This window comes from Microcebus murinus, chromosome 10, assembly GCF_040939455.1.
Source record: "Microcebus murinus isolate Inina chromosome 10, M.murinus_Inina_mat1.0, whole genome shotgun sequence".
NCBI lineage: Eukaryota > Metazoa > Chordata > Mammalia > Primates > Cheirogaleidae > Microcebus > Microcebus murinus.
Window position 1 is genome coordinate 1798818 of NC_134113.1, and position 18412 is coordinate 1817229.

An 18412-nucleotide genomic window follows, 5' to 3' on the forward strand; every position below is an offset into this window, starting at 1 on the left:
TGGCTCAGCCACCTGTCATGGCCGAGTTGCATCTCCCAAAGTTCATAAGCAAGTCCAAGCCCTGGGACCTCGGCCCCATCCTGGCTGGGGTTGGCTCAGCCACCTGTCATGGCTGAGTTGTATCTCCCAAAGTTCATAGGCAAATCCAAGCCCCGGGACCTCGGCCCCGTCCTGGCTGGGGTTGGCTCAGCCACCTGTCATGGCCGAGTTGCATCTCCCAAAGTTCATAAGCAAGTCCAAGCCCCGGGACCTCGCCCCATCCTGGCTGGGGTTGGCTCAGCCACTTGTCACCTGTCATGGCCGAGTTGCATCTCCCAAAGTTCATAAGCAAGTCCAAGCCCCGGGACCTCGGCCCCATCCTGGCTGGGGTTGGCTCAGCCACCTGTCATGGCTGAGTTGTATCTCCCAAAGTTCATAAGCAAGTCCAAGCCCCGGGACCTCGGCCGTGGCCTTGTTTAGAGACAGAGGCTTCCCCGAGATAACGAAGCCAAAGTGAGATCTCCAGGTTGGGCCCTAATCCAGCGGGGCCGGAGTCCTTATAAGAAGAGAAGGACGCAGGCATGCACAGAGAGGGGAGGAGGATGCAGAGATGTGGGGAGAGGACGCTGTCTAGGAGCCACAGAGAGAGGCCGCTCGGGGAGCCAGCGGAGGCTTGACCTCCGACTGCAGCCTCCCGAGCTCGAGCTGGGACGACGGATGTCTGCCGCGCAAGCCGCTGTCCGTCCGCGCGCATTTGTCAAGGCGGCTGCAGGGGACTGACGCTCCACTTCAGACACGGTTTTGTCACCTTGCATGGGACATGCGTGAATAAGACATGTGTGCATCGGCCAGAGCAGGTCACATGCACGTCTGGGAGGCAGGACTTCCCATCTGACACCAGGGGGTCACTGGCGAGTCCCACGGCCGGTGCTCTCTGCCCGGCTCGGCCTCCCCCCAGGGGTGGGGGACCCAGGGTGGACCCCTGTCACCCCGGAGGTCTCGGGGGCTCCCCCCAACGCTTTCTGCAGAGTCGGGGTCCACGAGACCAAGGGCGCCGGAGTTTCCTGTCCTCGAGAGGTGGGTGCTAAAGGGTTACTGACCCTGGAGTTTATTCTCAAGTAGCTCCTCTCTTCCCCAAGGAACTTTTAATGGGGAAAAAAAAAAAAACCCAAAAAACCAAAAAATGGATGCTAACTATAGAGATCAGACAAAAGAGGAAGCAACAAACCAGAGCTTGTTGCTAATCATTAAAAAGTTCAAAAATAGATAAATATTATACATTCCATCAAAAAACTCACGATTAATTACCGTTTCGCATCGTTGAAGTTGTCAACGGATTTGATCACTACTCTCAATTATAGACCTCGCCAATGACGCCCCCTCCCCGAAAAGTGCAAGTGACATTTCTAATTGCTGATCTAAGGATCTGCTTCCCAGAATAGACGGAGAAGACAAAAATAAGCGTGGTGGAAAAGGGTATTTCATCACACAGTGTTGAGCAGTCACAGGCGGCAGCGGGTCCGGCTGACTTCCTGGGGACACAGGCAGGGAGGAGTCCCCAGCCCGGCCCTCCCTGTCCCTGGGGATGTGCCTCAGTCCACCCCCCTCAAGGAAGGGCCTGTCTCTGCAGCTCCAGGAGAGTGGAACTAGCGTGGTCCCTGCAGCCACCGAGCCCTCCTTGCTTTCTGTCTTTGTTCTCCCTCACATCTCTGCCCCAAAGGCCAGCCTGGCCCAGACAGGTGCGCCCACTGGGAGCACCTGCCAACCTCTGAACTTCAGCCTTCCCGGAGCCCACCTGCCCCTGGCCCCCACCAAGAGGAACGCTCCCTCCACCTGGCCTTCCTTCTGGGCCCCTCCCCGGAACACCCTCTCTGCCCTCGGAGGGAACTCCCTGCTGTCCTGTCTCTTACCCCCTGCCTGGGACGGGGTCTGCTTCCTTTCCAGGCCCAGCTCCAGGGTCAAGGCGCTGGGCCGGGCGTGGTGGCTCACACCTGTAATCCTAGCACTCTGGGAGGCCGAGGTGGGTGGATCGTTTGAGCTCAGGAGTTTGAGACCAGTCTGAGCAAGAGCGAGACCCCATCTCTACTAAAGATAGAAAGAAATTAATTGGCCAACTAAAAACATATATAAAAAATTAGCCGGGCATGGTGGCTCACACCTGTAATCCTAGCATTCTGGGAAGCTCAGGCAGGCGGATTGCTCAAGGTCAGGAGTTTGAGACCGGCCTGAGCAAGAGCGAGATCCCGTCTCTACTAAATATAGAAAGAAATTAATTGGCCAAATAAAAATATACAGAAAAAATCAGCCGGGCATGGTGGCACATGCCTGTAGTCCCAGCTACTCGGGAGGCTGAGGCAGGAGGATCGCTGGAGCCCAGGAGATTGAGGTTGCTGTGAGCTAGGCTGACGCCACGGCACTCTAGCCAGGGCAACAGAGTAAGGCTCTGTTTCCAGGAAAAAAACAACAAAAAAGGCACTGCGCATGGCAGGTGCCCCTACAACTCACGGCGGGGGATGGGGGTGGTCCTCTGAGAGGCAGGTGGCCCGGTCAGAAGGCGAGGTTGCCCGAGTCTGAGTCCGGGCTCCTCTGCTTGCTACCTGGCCCCGACCCGGTTTGCACACCTGTGAAATGGGATAACAACAACATCCCTCAGGTGTGGGCGTGTGATTACGACACAGCCGGCCCGTGGAGCGGCGTCAGGCCCAGCACGGACGCTTGGTAGGTGCTTTTGAAATGAAAGGGCCTGGGGACAGTGGCCCCTTCTCAGGGTGACATGTGAAGACACCAAGATGTGGGGTGCACCGCCGCTCACTGGAGGGTCCCAGCACCCCCGAGCCTGAGTGCACCAGGGCGGCTTTCCCAGGCCCAGCTAGCAGGCACAGAGCAGCGCTGGAGTCGGCCTTGGCCTCTGCACGGGTCTCCGCTCGATCCCCGCTCTGCCCTCCCTCTGTGCTGCGGGAAGGCTCCGGGCGGGTTGGCAGTGTCCCCACGGGCAGCTGCAACACGGGGTCCCTCCCCGGCCCCGTGGCCGGGAAGTGCAGGGCCTCGTGCTCCTTCCCCGGTCTGCGTCCCCCGGCCCACCTGCCAGGCTCCCCTCTGCTGAGTCTGCCCTGGCACCGTCACCCTCCGAGTCCCGAGCCCTCCCACGCCCCAGCCCTCTGCTCCCAGACAGACAGCTGCTGACACTCAGCCCCACGCCAGGAGCCTGCAGCCCCCTCCCTCCCTGCAGCCTGTGCCCCAGGCCGGAGCCCCGGGATGCAGGTCCGAGCCCCGAGGGTGGGACCCACACCACCCGGGCGTCGCCACGGGACTCCGGCCGCTCCGTGGTCCTGGACGTGGCAGTGAGGGCCACGCACGGTTCACCCACTGGGGCTGGCACCTGCTGTCCTGCGGGGAGGACAGGTCCAGGCATGGCTGAGAGGACATAGCCCCTCCGTCCCGTGGGACAGCGTGGGGTGTCCCGAGACGGTGACCCAGGGCCCTCCCGGTGCCACGGGGAGGGTGGGGTGGCGGCTGGCAGTATGGGTGGGTGGCTCCACGGGGAAACTGAGTCCCCACAGCCGTCTGCCGGGGGCAGGAGCGCAGAGCGAGGCCACGCACAGAGTAAGCAGGCGCGGGCACGCCCGCCGTGAGGCCGTAGCTGGGCCGGCATCCGATTGTCTTATTACTCAGCCGGGGTCAGAGATTTCATTGCAAATTAGAATTCCTGCTTAATCATTTCTGAGGCTGTGACTCACATCTGATGAGAGATTTTCATGATCACCCATAAATTTGAATGCTTATTTAACAACAACAAAAAAAAATCGGTCGTGGGAATTTATGACGAGTCGTGTGAGTTCTTGGCACCCAGCGCCGAGCCCGCAGGCACCTGCAGGCTCTGTCCCCACGAGGGGCTCGGAGAGGCGCAGCCATCTTTGGGACTCGCCCTTTCAGCACTGGCCGCCTGCCGGCTCCCCGGGCACTGCTGTTTGGGACCAGCCGAGTAAGACTGAGATCCCATCTCTACAAAAAATAGAAAAAATTAGCCGGGCATGGTGGCGCATGCCTGTAGTCCCAGCTACTCGGGAGGCTGAGGCAGGAGGATCGCTTGAGCCCAGGAGATTGAGGTTGCGGTGAGCTGTGATGAGGCCACTGCTTTCTAGCCCAAGCAATAGAGTGAGACCCTGCTCAAAAAAGCAAAACAAAGAAGACCTAACAGTCTAAATGTATATACAGGTGACAACAGATCTTCGAAACACATGAAACAGAAACTGACAGACCGGCACGCGTGGGCGGGTGGGCGGAGGGGACCCTGAGTCCCCCAGCTTCAGACGGGAACTGTCCAGGCTGCCGTGTCCCGAGAGGGGTCGCTGTCAGGGAGACAGGCCGCGTCTGTGTTTTCTAAGGGCATTGCCGACGGTGCCCCGTGGGGAGCAGCACAAAGCTGGGGCCACTGGGGTAGAAAGTTTCCCTCCAGGCTTGGCTTCTGTCGAGGTGTCCCCACATGTGCTCCCTTGAGTCTGGCACTTGTGTTTTGTCCCAGCTGCAATAGGGTGGCTGCTTGGGGGCGGGAGGAGACCTGGCCTTTGTCACAGAGGCCCCAGCTCAGCTCATACCGTGTTTCCCAGAAAATAAGCCCTACCCATAAAGTAAGCCCTAGCAGGATTTCTAAGCATGTGCGCAATAGAAGCCCTACCCCGAAAATAGGACCTAGTGACGGGCGTGGCTGTGCAGCGCGTCTGCACAACCCATGCATGTTGTCGCGCAGCGGTGAAGAAGACGAGCATCCCTTCTCATCTGCCCCGTCGTGACAGCTGCTGTCCCAGAGGTGACCGGAAAGGCGCGGGCAGCCCCACCAGCAAGGTCGGCTCCCCCTGTCGGGTCCCAGCCATCCTGTGCGTGCTGCAAGCTGAGGCTTTGAGGGCAAAATAACACATGCCCTGAACATAAACCCTGAGGTGTCTTCTCAAGGAAAAATAAATATAAGACCTTGTCTTGTCTTGGGGGGAAACACGGTACCATGGTGCCGCCTTCAGCGTGGCGCTGGGGGCCGGCGCGGCGCAGAGCTGGGCGTGCCAGGGAAGCGTGCTCCGGCGGCCCTGGGAGTGTTTTCCTGTGGCCGGTGTTTTGTCTGTTTTTTTACGCGTTATTTCAGTCTAATTTCCGTGCATCTGAATTCCTCGTCTACGCCCGGAGGGGTTCCGCGTGGGGGTGGCCAACCTGCCCCAGTTTCCCTTGAGCATGTTCCTGGTGTTAAGACGGAGAACCTCGAGTTCTGGGCGCCCCCTCAGTGCCCGGCCGGTCGGAGCAGTCGGCCACGCTGTTCTGAACGCGGGTGTGAAAGCAGGAGGCTGGAGCCGACACCCTCAAGCCGCCTTGCCTGGAGAGGGGAGAGGCGTGCTCCCACCCCTGCCCAGCCAGCCGCCGGCCGCAGTCTTCCAGGTGTGGCCGGGCGCGGGCACCTCCTCCAGGCATGCCTCGGCACCCGGCGGTGGGTGGGCTGGCTGGGACATGTGTGGCCACACACAGCCGGGGCCGGTGAGGCTGTGGGAAGAAGCGGGGACCCCTCCCTCGAAGCCCTCAAACGAGGGGGACCCCGATAACCCGAAAGAAGCTTTGCTCAAAGTCCCACTTCTGGCCCTAAAAGGGCGATGCCGGTGTGGTCCCCTGGGGCAGCTCCAGCCACAAACCCGGTGTCCCTTACGAGGCCCAGGACCGGCCCTGGGCAAGGGCACAGGCACCCACGAAGCACATGCTGGGCGCCAGCCCCCGGGAACATCCCTGGCTGGCATCGTGGGTGCAGCCGGGGCCTGGGCTGATCAGGGGCTGGAGCGTGACGGTAATGTCACGGATACACCGCGGCTCGCCTCGGGAGCGGGGCAGGGCCGTTTGTCATTACATAACACAATTTGTTGCATTGGTATGCAAGGGCGGGCAGCGCTGCCGAGCTGCACGGCTAAAAAAAAAAAAAAAAAGCAATATAGTGTTGTTATTCATGGGCTGAAGCCACGCTTGGAGAATATTCCTCATTTTGACTTAAATGTATCTTCTGCCCACTCAAAGCAAATGCAATTTTCCTTTTTATGACTATCGGTTATTTACATGGAAAAAGTTTAAATAAGGTCTGCGCTGCCAGCAGCCACCTCTCCCCGCAGTGCCGCGCTGGGCGGGCTGCTGGGCCTGTCCACACGGGGGCCGGGGCCAGAGGACAGGCAGAGGCAGGGCGAGGCGAGGACAGCCAGGTGGACAGCCAGCGTGGCCGGGCGGGGGCTCATTGAGGGTAAAAGCTGAGTCTTCCTCCCCTCCTTCCTTACTTCCTCCTTCCTTCCCTCCTTCCTTCTCTCTCTCCCCTTCCTTCCTTCCTTCCTTCCTTCCTTCCTTCCTTCCTTCCTTCCTTCCTTCCTTCCTTCCTTCCTTCCTTCCTTCCTTCCTTCCTTCCCTCTTTCCTTCTCTCTCTCTCCCATTGCCTCCTTTCCTCCCTCCCTCCCTCCCTCCCTCCCTCCCTCCCTCCTTCCTTCCCTCTTTCCCTCCCTCCCTCCCTCCCTCCTTCCCTCTTTCCCTCCCTCCCTCCCTCCCTCCCTCCTTCCTTCCCTCCTTCCCTCCCTCCCTCCTTCCTTCCCTCCTTCCCTCCCTCCTTCCTTCCCTCCCTCCCTCCCTCCTTCCTTCCCTCCCTCCCTCCCTCCTTCCTTCCCTCCTTCCCTCCCTCCCTCCTTCCTTCCCTCCTTCCCTCCTTCCCTCCCTCCTTCCTTCCTTCCTTCCCTCCCTCCCTCCCTCCTTCCTTCCCTCCCTCCCTCCCTCCTTCCTTCCCTCCTTCCCTCCCTCCCTCCCTCCTTCCCTCCCTCCCTCCTTCCTTCCCTCCCTCCCTCCCTCCTTCCTCCCTCCTTCCTTCCCTCCCTCCCTCCCTCCTTCCTTCCCTCCCTCCCTCCTTCCTTCCCTCCTTCCCTCCCTCCCTCCCTCCCTCCTTCCTTCCCTCCTTCCTTCTCTCCCTCCCTCCTTCCTTCCCTCCTTCCCTCCCTCCCTCCTTCCTTCCCTCCTTCCTTCCCTCCTTCCTTCCCTCCCTCCCTCCTTCCTTCCCTCCTTCCCTCCCTCCCTCCCTCCTTCCTTCCCTCCCTCCCTCCTTCCTTCCCTCCTTCCCTCCCTCCCTCCCTCCCTCCTTCCTTCCCTCCTTCCTTCTCTCCCTCCCTCCTTCCTTCCCTCCTTCCCTCCCTCCCTCCTTCCCTCCCTCCCTCCTTCCTTCCCTCCTTCCCTCCCTCCCTCCCTCCTTCCTTCCCTCCTTCCTTCCCTCCCTCCCTCCTTCCTTCCCTCCTTCGCTCCCTCCCTCCCTCCTTCCTTCCCTCCTTCCCTCCCTCCTTCCTTCCCTCCTTCCCTCCCTCCCTCCCTCCTTCCCTCCCTCCCTCCCTCCTTCCTTCTCTCCTTCCCTCCCTCTTTCTTTCCCTCCTTCCCTCCCTCCCTCCCTCCTTCCCTCCCTCCCTCCCTCCTTCCTTCTCTCCTTCCCTCCCTCTTTCTTTCCCTCCTTCCCTCCCTCTTTCTTTCCCTCCTTCCCTCCCTCCCTCCTTCCTTCCCTCCCTCCCTCCTTCCTTCCCTCCTTCCCTCCCTCCCTCCCTCCCTCCCTCCTTCCTTCCCTCCTTCCTTCCCTCCTTCCTTCCCTCCCTCCCTCCTTCCTTCCCTGCTTCCCTCCCTCCCTCCTTCCTTCCCTCCTTCCCTCCCTCCCTCCCTCCTTCCTTCCCTCCTTCCCTCCCTCCCTCCCTCCTTCCTTCCCTTCTTCCTTCCCTCCCTCCCTCCCTCCCTCCCTCCCTTCTTCCTTCCCTCCCTCCCTCCCTCCTTCCTTCCCTTCTTCCTTCCCTCCTTCCCTCCCTCCCTCCTTCCTTCCCTTTCTCTCCCCTCCCTTCCTCCCTCCCTCCCTCCCTCCCTCCCTCCCTCCCTCCCTCCCTTCCTTCCTTCCTTCCTTCCTTCCTTCCTTCCTTCCTTCCTCCCCTCCCTCCCTCCCTCTTTCCCCCCAAGTGTTCCTGGCCACCGTGTGGGTGTCCTGCCAGGCGTTTCCCTGGGTGCTGAGGGAGCAGGAACCCAGGGGCCCCTCCGTCAGGATGCTGTGTCTGGCTGGGGCACAGTTAACTTCTGTGGCATGTGACGAGTGTCCACTTGTTTGCTCACTGAAGACTTCCCCACTGTGAGTTGAGCAGGCTCCGGGTGCCGCTGGCCGGGCAGACACAACCCTGTCCCCATCCTCAGTGGCCATCCTGCTCCCTGAGGACTCAGCAGAGAGCAGCCTGCCCCGGGCCCTCTCGAGGCGCAGGGCGAGCAGGCTCCGCTCGGGGCACAGCGGAAGGGACAGCGACGGGCATGTGGCCTGAACCCCACTGCGCCCGGGCCAGAGCCCTGAGCAGGTCTGGGGCCCTGCTGAGCCACCCCTCCTCCCGTCCTGGCCTGCGCAGACGGGGGCCGTGCAGGGGAGGAAGGGGGCCCGAGCGGGGGAGGCCCCGGGAGGCTGCGGCAGGGGAGGAAGGGGGCCGTGCAGGGGAGGAAGGGCCCCGAGCGGGGGAGGCCCGGGAGGCTGCAGCAGGCCCACCGGGCGTGTGCTGCACCCGCGCCTTGGGGGGACGGGGAGAACAAGGCGGAGGAACCCTGGGACTCTGGGCACGGCTGGCCCTGGGGGCAGAGGCCGCCTCCCGCGTGCCGTGTGCTCCTGGGGGCCCCACGGTGCTCTCGCCTCGGACCCTCCAGACTCCTCGGGAAAGAGACGCAGCCGCCGTTTCCGGGCATCGCTTCTCGCCGTGGCCCCGGGATCCGCGTGGGGTGTTGGGCGCTCGATCTGCCCCAGGGCGCGTCTGTGCTCCAGGACAGCTTAGCCTTGGAGAGGTTGGCTACCGTGCGTTAACGCGGGGGATAAGACGGGGAAAGGGCATTTAAGTGCGTCGTAAAAGTGTGAGGCCCAGGAAGGCGGCAGTCTGGCCTGGAAGGAGGGGGCTTCACCTGGCCTAAGCGACTCCCCTCGCCCCTGCAGGGCCCGAGGTGCAGGGAGAGGCGCGTCCGCAAGCCAGGGAGGGAGAGGAGCAGCCGCCCAGCCCATTCATGGTCTTTTTTTTTTTGAGACAGAGTCTCACTGTGTTGCCCAGGCTAGAGTGAGTGCCGTGGCGTCAGCCTAGCTCACAGCAACCTCAAACTCCTGGGCTCAAGCGATCCTCCTGCCTCAGCCTCCCCAGTAGCTGGGACTATAGGCATGCGCCACCATGCCCGGCTAATTTTTTCTATATATATTAGTTGGCCAATTAATTTCTTTCTATTTATAGTAGAGACGGGGTCTCGCTCATGCTCAGGCTGGTTTCGAACTCCTGACCTCGAGCAATCCACTCATCTCGGCCTCCCAGAGAGCTAGGATTATAGGCGTGAGCCACCGCGCCCGGCCTCATTCGTGGTCTCGAACTTCCAGGAGGGAGAGGAGCAGCCGGCCCCGCCCATTCGTGGTCTCCAGCTTCCAGGCTCCAGGGCTGAGAAAGGAGGAGCACCCGCTGTTCGAGCCACGCGGCCCGTGGTGCCGTAAAGTGGCAGCAGGGCGCCGGGACACCCCCGTGCACCCAGCACAGACGGCAGGCCAGCCCGGTCACCTGCCAGAATCCTCCCGCCCCTGCGAAGTGGAAGGGGTGGCGACCCCCGGCTGCAGGCCCAGTGACTGTCAAGATGCGTGTCCTCCGCTCTCTTCGGGGACGTGTGTGTTGGCCCGGCGGCTTCCCCCGGCTCACAGGGCTCTCGGGCGCGAGTCGTGTTGCGAGTCCAGCTCCCGCTCACTTGGGACCCCGGCGGGCTACCTGCAAACCTCCTGTCCTGTCGGCTCCTGTGCAGCCCTGGGTGCGGGGACAGGCGTCACTGTGGAAGGGCGTGGCGGGCGGTGGGGCAGGGGTGGGGTGGAGGGGGATGGGACGGGCTTTAAAATCGAGTCGCCGGATTTGCGCATGTGCCTCTCGGTGTCCAGGGGGCTCTCTTGTCATCTCCAGCGGTGGCATGCTTGCAGCAGGACCGGGACCCAGAGCTCCGCCCGGTCCTGGAGGAAGCGCTCGGACACCCTGACCCCCTGGCCACTGCGAGGCACGACCCCCCGGGGACACCGAGGCTGACAGCGACGGCTGGTCCATGGGGCCTCCGCTGCTGGAAGCAGGCTCCCCCCGAAGTCGACACGCAGACACGAGGATCCCTGGCGCTCGGGAGAGCCTGGGGAGGCCCCTCCTCCCACGGCCTCCTCCCGTGTTGAATTCCGGCTCATTCTGCCCCCTGGCTTCACCTGAAACACAGCGTGAGTTTCCTCAACTCCGCCCCGCACCTGCCGGAGCTCCGGCTTCCCAGGGCTCCTGCCTGCAGGTGAGGTCTGGGCGTCGGCAAGGCCGTAGGTCAGAGTGCACGGCCGCCCGACCAGCTCGCGACACCGGGTGGGGGGTGGCCCCGCCCCTCTGTCTGTCACAGCGTCCCCGGAGGGAGGGGGTGCCGGGAATGCGACAGGTGCTCGGAGGGACGGAGGGCTTCACGTCACAGCACCTGGAGCGACTGGACCCAGAGATTCCTCAGCTGTGTCTGCCGCACTAGCCCTTCCTGCCACCACGTGACTCAGCCTCACCGCTTTCTTTCTTTCTTTCTTTCTTTCTTTCTTTCTTTCTTTCTTTCTTTCTTTCTTTCTTTCTTTCTTTCTTTCTTTCTTTCTTTCTCTCTTTCTTCCTCCCTTTCCTTTCCTTTCCTTCCTTTCCTTTCCTTTCCCTTCCTTCCTTCCTTCCTTCCTTCCTTCCTTCCTTCCTTCCTTCCTTCCTTCCTTCCTTCCTTCCTTCCTTCCTTCCTTCCTTCCTTCCTTTCTTATTTCAGCATATTACGGGGGCACAAATGTTTAGGTTGCGTATGTTGCCTTGCCCCACCTGAGTCAGAGCTTCACGCGTGTCCATCCCCCACACGGTGCACCTGCACCCATTGCATGTATACACCCATCCCTCCTCCTCTCACCGTTTTCCCATCTCCCTCCCTCCCTCCCTCCCTCCCTCCCCTATCTGGGGTGCTCCTCCGTTCCCACCTCTCCTCTCTTCCCCCTCAAAGCCACGGGTGGTTTTCCTGCCCCATTCTGAGCGTGACGCGGCTCCTCCCAGACAGGACAACTCCCCCCCCCTTCGCTTAGTTTACATTGTTTTCGTTAAACGCTTCGTCCACAACAAGGAATATCTGTAGGATGGGGTCAGGCTCTCCCTGATGAGTGATGAGGCCGTGAGCACCCCGACCCACGGTGCCGTCTGAGGGTGAGAGTGGCCGTCCCACCCCTCTGGGATGCTTGCGCCCCCAGTCCCCACCAAAGGCCATGCCCATCCCGAGTTCTGAGCTTGCCGTTCCTTTGTTTTTCCGTAGTCCTGCCATGGCGACTTTAATCTGTAAAACATGTAGCGTTCACGTTAGGAAACTTTACTTGGACGGGATTGTCCTGACTTTGCTCTTCTGATTTGATGTCTTTTCCTCCCCAAGTCCTGTCCCCTGCACCCCCTGCCTGTCCCTGCCCGTCCTACCCATCTGAGCCTGCTCCTGACTGCCCCTGCCCGTCCGTGCTTTGGCTGCATGCTGTGGGGCATCTCTTGGCCAGCCCAGGGCCCGTCGCACGTGCCTGACCATCACCCTGCCCGGGTGGCCCCGATGGACACTGCATGGGCTGCCGGGGCCTTTGCCGTCCCGGACAAGCTGCTGAGGCTTTCCCCGTACACGTGGGCCTGGGGCCCCCCGGCCTGGACTTGCCTGGCCAGAGGTTGGCCCATCTGCTTGGGAAGTCCCCCAAGTGTCCGTCCGCGCCCATCTCTGCCAGAGACACACGTAGTCACGGCCTCTGCCCCCACGACGGGTCTTCCCTGCCCCGGGCACCGGAGGGCTGGCTGGTTCGGAAGTCCCACCTCTTGCTGTCCCTCAGGTGAGTCCCGTCTGCAAAGTTGCTGCTGCTCGGGACACTGGACCTGGGCACCGGGGTCGCCGAGCGGCGCTGCGCTGGCGCAGGGGAGGGGCTCACGGCTCACCGGCCGGAGCGACGGCCCCGGCTGGGGCTGGTTTTATTGAAACCTGAGCTTCATGGAGGGCCAGAGCCTGTCTCCTCCGGTGCCCTCCGCCGGTGGAGAGTCTGGACGTGGTGTCGCGGCTCGAATGGATCTGACGGTGGGTCTGCCTGCGTTTCCCCCACCCTGACGGGGAAAGGGACCAGAGTGTGCGGACGCGGGCTTTCCCTGCGAAGAGGGTGGGTCTAGCGTGGGACACAGTGCAGGGACGCAGGCCGGGGAGGAAGTAGGGGAGCAGATTGCCGCACGGCGCTTTGCCCGGCGTGGTCTCCGGAGAGCGGGAAATCGTGAGCCTTGCCTGAGCCCTGAGAGCCAGGTCCGTAGACGCTCATACGTCTCTGCCGGGGAGATCGTGTCTGCGGATTCATCTTCAGGACGTGATCTGAGATGCACTCGAGACGAGGCATGGTGCTAATCCATCAGAACCTCGTGATGGCCGGGCCCGGCGTCCTCTCTCTGCCTCTGGTCCTTCTTATCTTCTGGGCAGACGGGTCACCCGCCAAGCGGTGGCGTGTGCACCTGCTCGTGCCTTGTGTCCTGCCCCCCACCCCGAAATGCACACTCTGGGGGCGGGAGGTCGTGGCCCATCCGCAGTCCCCTCGCCTCTGCCACCTCCCTTGGCCACGGAGGGGAACAGTGGATGGGTGTGACACGCACGGTGGCCGTTAGCAACAACCGGTTATCCCCGGTGTCTCCTGGAGAACTAGGCGGTGCATGAAGACTCACAGAGGACAGCTGGCCGCCCAGCCTGTGGCCGCCACGCGCCCCTCCCCCAGGCGCAGACCAGCCATGTCCTCGTGAGTCCGTTCCAGCATTCGCCAGTCTTTTATTTTATTTTCGGGGAAAATTAGATAAGAATAAGTCTCCCTTTGTACGACACTCACTTCTGAAAGAAAAGACAAATTAAAGCACTCCTGGGAGGCCGCGTCTCCTTTCAGGGAAGAAGAAACGGAATTTGTAGGGGCGTCTGCTCCCGAGACCAGACTTGCAAGCCCGGGAGGGAGAGGCTCCTCGGGGCTTCCAGGCTCCAGGACAAACCGTGCGAGCGTGGGTGCCCGTGTGCGACCGCACGCCGTGCGCACACGTACCAGTGTGTGGGGGTACGTGCACCTGTGAATGTGTGTGCATGCTTGTGAGTGTGCTTGCGTGTATGTGTGTGTGTGTGTGTGTGTGCACGTATGTGAGGGAATGTGTGCGACTTCATGTGTGTGAGTGTGACATGTCCCTGGAGTCACCTGTCCCACGCGGCGCCCCGGCCCCTCGAATAACTGCAGCTGCCGTTGGAGGCGTCAGCGCAGGACTCCTCTGCTACCTGGCGCCCAGAGCTGGGAGGATGGGCTGGAACGGGACGCCCTGCTGCTCACAGCATCCCGGGGAAGTGGCTCTGGGCAGGGCCCCTTTGGCCGTGAGGACCTGGAAGAGACTCAGACTGGCTCGGGTGAAAGGTGAGGGGCTGGGACACGCCTGCTGTGTTCTCTCCTGCTCCCCCGTCCTGGGACCTGGCCGGAGCCTCCCCCACCCCAGCTGCGAGGACAGCTGCCTAAACTGGACGAGGGACCTAAGCCAGTGGTTGCAGGGCCGGGGCGTCCCCGTGGCCAAGTCCCGACACGCACACATGCCGTGGACGGTGGCTGTGCCCTGCCACAGGAGCAGCTGGCTGTCTTCAGGGCTGGAGCCTCCTGTCCTCTCCTGGGTCCAACTCTCTGCAGGGCCCCGGCCTCCCCGATGCACCGAGAAGTGCAGCCTGTGCTCCTATGTCCCCTGCTGGGGTCTTCCTGGGCCTCCAGCCCGGGATCCTGTCCCCTGTGCTGGGCTCCAGGTGAGCTCGTGGCTACCTGGCCCTGCCCTGCTCTGCCCGAGGTCCTCACTCGTGTCCCTCTGCATATCTGCCTTCCGTCCACGGGGCCGACCCTCTAGACCTCGCTCTGCCACGGCCACCGTGGTCCTGGGCAGGCCCTCTCCCCTGCGCCTCGGATTGTCTGGGAGCCTCCCCGAGGCCCCGCCCCCCATGTGCCCCGCCACGACGGGTGCTGTTCCGCTGGAGCGCATCTGCAAGACACATCTGTGAACGTTCTGTGTTTGTTTACCCACAGTGAAAATCCGAATTGGTGGCTGTTTCCACTGCGGCGCACAAACACGCAGGAAGGCGGCAACACGGCAGACGCACTGGAGGAGTGGAGACGTGAGCAGGCCGGGGGCAGCCCGGAGGGAGACGGGAGGGCGCAGGGGCGCGTCCCTCTGACGGAGGGCTGGCTGAGCCTGGCACACAGGGCGGCTCGAGGAGCCCCAGTCCCGTACCTCGGCTGCCGGTTTTAGGGAAGGACGAGGCCCCCAGGGACATGGAGGACCCGAGCTTGGGCCTCGATGGAGCCAGAGTTAGTTACCCCCCTGCGGCCAGTTGTCCCTCTCCTGCCACTGGTCCTCCCAGCCCGGCGGGGGACAGTGACGACCCTCGCAAGGGGACTGACGCTGCCTCTCGTGCCCCCAGTCTCCCGAGGGCCGACACTGTGTCCCCCATGCGCCCGGCAGGCAGCAGGCCGCAGAGCCAAGCTCCCGATGAGCAGGGACCAGTCCGACGGCCGCCTGTACCTGCAGCCACAGGTGCCGTCCTTGCCTCAGCCGACCCCCACCTCGGCCCTGCAGGTGGGCGTCATCGCACTACTGACAGGTGGGGAAACTGAGGCAGGGAGTGTGCACTAAAGTAAAATCCTAAGGGTAGCAACCCCAGCCTCAGATTGTATGGCCCCCTCTAAGCCACGGGGACCCAGAGAAACCCTAAAACTGAGCTCCTGGCCAAGTGGAGGGGTCAGACCGCCCTCATCAGCCAGCACACTCACGGACCTCTTTGGAGGCCGAGCCGGGACCGGCCGGTGCTCCCTGCTCCCAGCTGTGGCTCCTGCACCGTGGCTGACCCACAGCCACCTCGGGGCGGTTAACCGGCCCACAGAGCGAGGCAGGAGGGTTTCGGGTCCTTGCTTCACCTTTTACCCCAAAGGGCCCATTTCTGAGCATGGACCCCCGTAAAGGGCATAAGCTTGGTTGGGCAGGTGCATGTTCTCCTGCTGTGAACATCCACCTCCCCCCACCCCCAGCAGCTGTGGCATGTGTGCACGTGTGCATGTGTGCATGTGGCCACCCCGTGCGGCACAGACTCCTGCTCCCGGGCCCTCCCTCGCTCCCGGCTTCTGGCCGGGCCCTGCCCCACCTGTTGAGTGGCCCCATCGGCTGCAGTTCCCGTGGGAAATAAAGCTCTCCGCTCCAAACTGCGACCCTTGTTGTCTTTGGCCAGCAGGAAGAAAAGACGCTTGTGTGTGCGTGTGTCTACGCGTGTGCATGCATGTGGATGCGTGTGCATGGCCAGAATCGGCCTCACGGTGAGAGGCGCTGAGGTCACCTGGAGCGGGATGGCAGGGCAGGGCCAGTGGGGGGAACGAGGCCCCGGGTGGAGGGCTCTGCCCCCAGGGGCCCTTGGCAGCTTCTGGGGACATTTGGTGGGGACATTTTGGGGCAGGGGCAGTGCCGGGGGCCTGGCGTCTGGGGAAGCCACACAGCTGAGGACGGCCACCCCGAGTGTCGGGAGTGCCCAATGCACAGCCCTCCGTACCCTGGCCAGAGGCACGCCCATGTGGCGGGAGGGGACGTGGCCTTGAAGGGACTGCCACCACCCCCAGGTGACAAGCTGCCTTCCCGGGCTGTGCGGTGGGGCTGAGCAGGGACAGGATGGCTCTCGGTAACGTCACGTCTTCAGACTTTAATTACAAGAAGCCCTGTCATTCTGAGATGAATGGTGAGAGGGTATTTTTTTTTCTTCTTTCTTTCTTTAACTTCAGATAAATACGACTGAAGGAATCGGTCACCATTCTTCTCCGTGGTATGGAGACAAGCCCCGGGGCTGGTGGTGGAGCGCACACGTGGGTCTCGGCTCTCGGTGGCTCTTGGTGGCAGGTGGGCTGGTGGGGGGTACTGGGGACAGACAGGGACCCTCCCATCCCCTGGGAATGAAGAAGCCTCGGGGACACTCAGCCAGCCGGCTCCCCGGCAGCACAGTGAGGGGCAGGGGGTACCCCTGGATCCCGCAGCAGCATGCAGAGCCTGCTGACAGCCCCCCTCGCAGGTGCCCGCATTTCACGTCACAGCCATCGGCCGGCCCGTCCCTCCTGGGCGGGCCCTGCCTTGTCTGGCTGATGCCGTTATCTGACCCTAAGCAGGGGCCTGAGTCCTGCAGCACCAGGTTGGGTGGGGCCCGGCCAGGAGGGTCCCAGTGCCCAGGGAGGCCACACACATGGCCCCAAGGCCCACCTGGCCCTCCCTTGAGGGGGGCTGCTCAGAGTGACCCCTGGGCCAGGGGCTCCAGGCGCCAGGAGTGACACGCTGGGGACCAGGTGGCAGAGGGCCACGTGCGCGTGTCCTGGGGCTGCCGTGGCAAAGCACCACAGACGGTGGCCACACTGCAGGACCCACGGTCTCACAGCTGCTGGAGTCCTGGACGGAGGTGCCCAGGGCTGGCTCCTCCCCAGGTGCTGAGGAGAACCCGCTCCAGGCCCCGCCCCTCGGTGTAGACGCTGCTCCCCTCGGTGAAGACGTCTTCCGGTCATCTTCCCTCTCTGTCCCTATCTCTGTCCCCATGGGATGCCGGTCCTACTGAATTGGGGCCTGGTGACCCCCTTGGACGTGATCACCCGATTGGGGTCCCCACCTCCAGCCAAGGTTGCAGTCTGGGGCGTCTCACTCCCGTGGGCGAATTTTGCAGACGCAGTTAAAGCCACACAGGCCTGGACGGCAGCAGAGGGCTGGGTGTGGACAGCAGGCTGGGGTGCGTGAGGACTCCTGTGTGGCGGTGGGGGGGGCAGTGGGGAGGGCGGTGGGGACAGAAGTCACCAGCGAGGGTGGCCAAGGGGTAGTGAAGGGCGGGGTGGCAGAGAGCTGGAGCCCCCGTCCCACCCAGAGTCCTGGCAGAGAGAGCTGTGGGGAGGACCAGAGGGAGAACAGAGCCCAGCTCGGCCCCCCGGCTCTGCAGGGGGAGTCGTCAACGGGGGCCCAGGAGCCACAGGGGAACCTGCAGGGGTAATTATTCCAGAGGGCTGTGAACTTAGCTTCTCCTGCAACATGCTATCCGTGTGTGTTTAATAGCAGTCATTGAATTACCAGATTATAATATTATATCTGGCCCCTGCAGAGATCCCATTATCCATTACATAAACAAATAGCACAGACTCATTAAGTTATTAATATCTCACGGAGGCACCGTCACCCTGTTTACATCTTTGAGCAGATGTATGAACAGTGCCACCGCAAATCACCCTGGACCGAGGGGCTGGCGTCTCCGGCCACCTTCCCGCCCTCCGGAAGCAGCCCTTTGCCCAGGCCCCTGCTCTCGCCCGGGGTTTCCGCACCAGCCGCTGGAAATCCCTGCAGACCGTGTCTTCGCCACGGCGACGGTGACGGCGGCTCTCGCCCTGGTGCTTGGCGACCTTGGGCCACGTCTGTTCAAGCAGACTGAGGGGCCACTCGACAGGCTCCTTGGCCGGGTGCCAGTTTGGGGCCAAAGTCCGGCCGTGTGCACCTGAACCCTCTACCAGGACATGCAGACTGCTTTGTCCTGAGGGCTCCCGAGGGACCAAGCGCACAGTAGGAAGGGGAGAGACGGCGGGGGACAGAGAAGAAGAAGGGGCGTGCAGCAGGGGAGTCGGGGAGCAAGGCACTGCGGTGCACACGCCGCCGGCTTTCGGTTTTTACTTCAGTGTTTTCTGATGTGAGTGTCGTCCGCAGCGAGCGTTTGTGTATCTATGCAGCTTCCCTGACCTCACTCGCCGTTCCACACTCCCAGCACCCTAAGACTGTGAGGCCTCGGAGCAGGCGGCCCTGTCCAGGCGTTTGCTCCTGGTGGTGGGAAATTCGGTTCCTTTCCACAGGTGGGCTCCCTGGGGTTGGCAGAGTGATGCTGAATACGCTGTCATTTGTCCTTAACTATTCCGGATGTCCGGTGACACTCTCGGCCCACTCGTCCGCAAATCCTCATCCCTGTGCCGTCCACGCTTCCCGGCTGTCCCCTCTGGCAGCCCCGGCTGTGGAGCCGTCTGCTCAGGTCGGCCTCGGCTAACGTGGGAGGGGGCTCTAGGGCGGACACCTGCAGGGGAACCATGCCCAGCCTGGACAGGTGGCGCCAGCCCCCCAGGACGGAGGGATGTGGAGCCTCCCGGGCTGCGTTTCCCAGCATGCCCCTCCGTGGCCTGTAAATTCCTCAGGAAGACGCTTCTCTGCCAGGAGGTGCTCAGGCGGCTCACATGAAACTGACCACGCCTGCGCTCAAGTGTCCCCAACAGACTTCCGGGAGCCGCACCACCCAAGAGCCATGGGGAGTGGGCTCTGGGCCGTGGCAGGGGTCTGCCCTGAGCTCT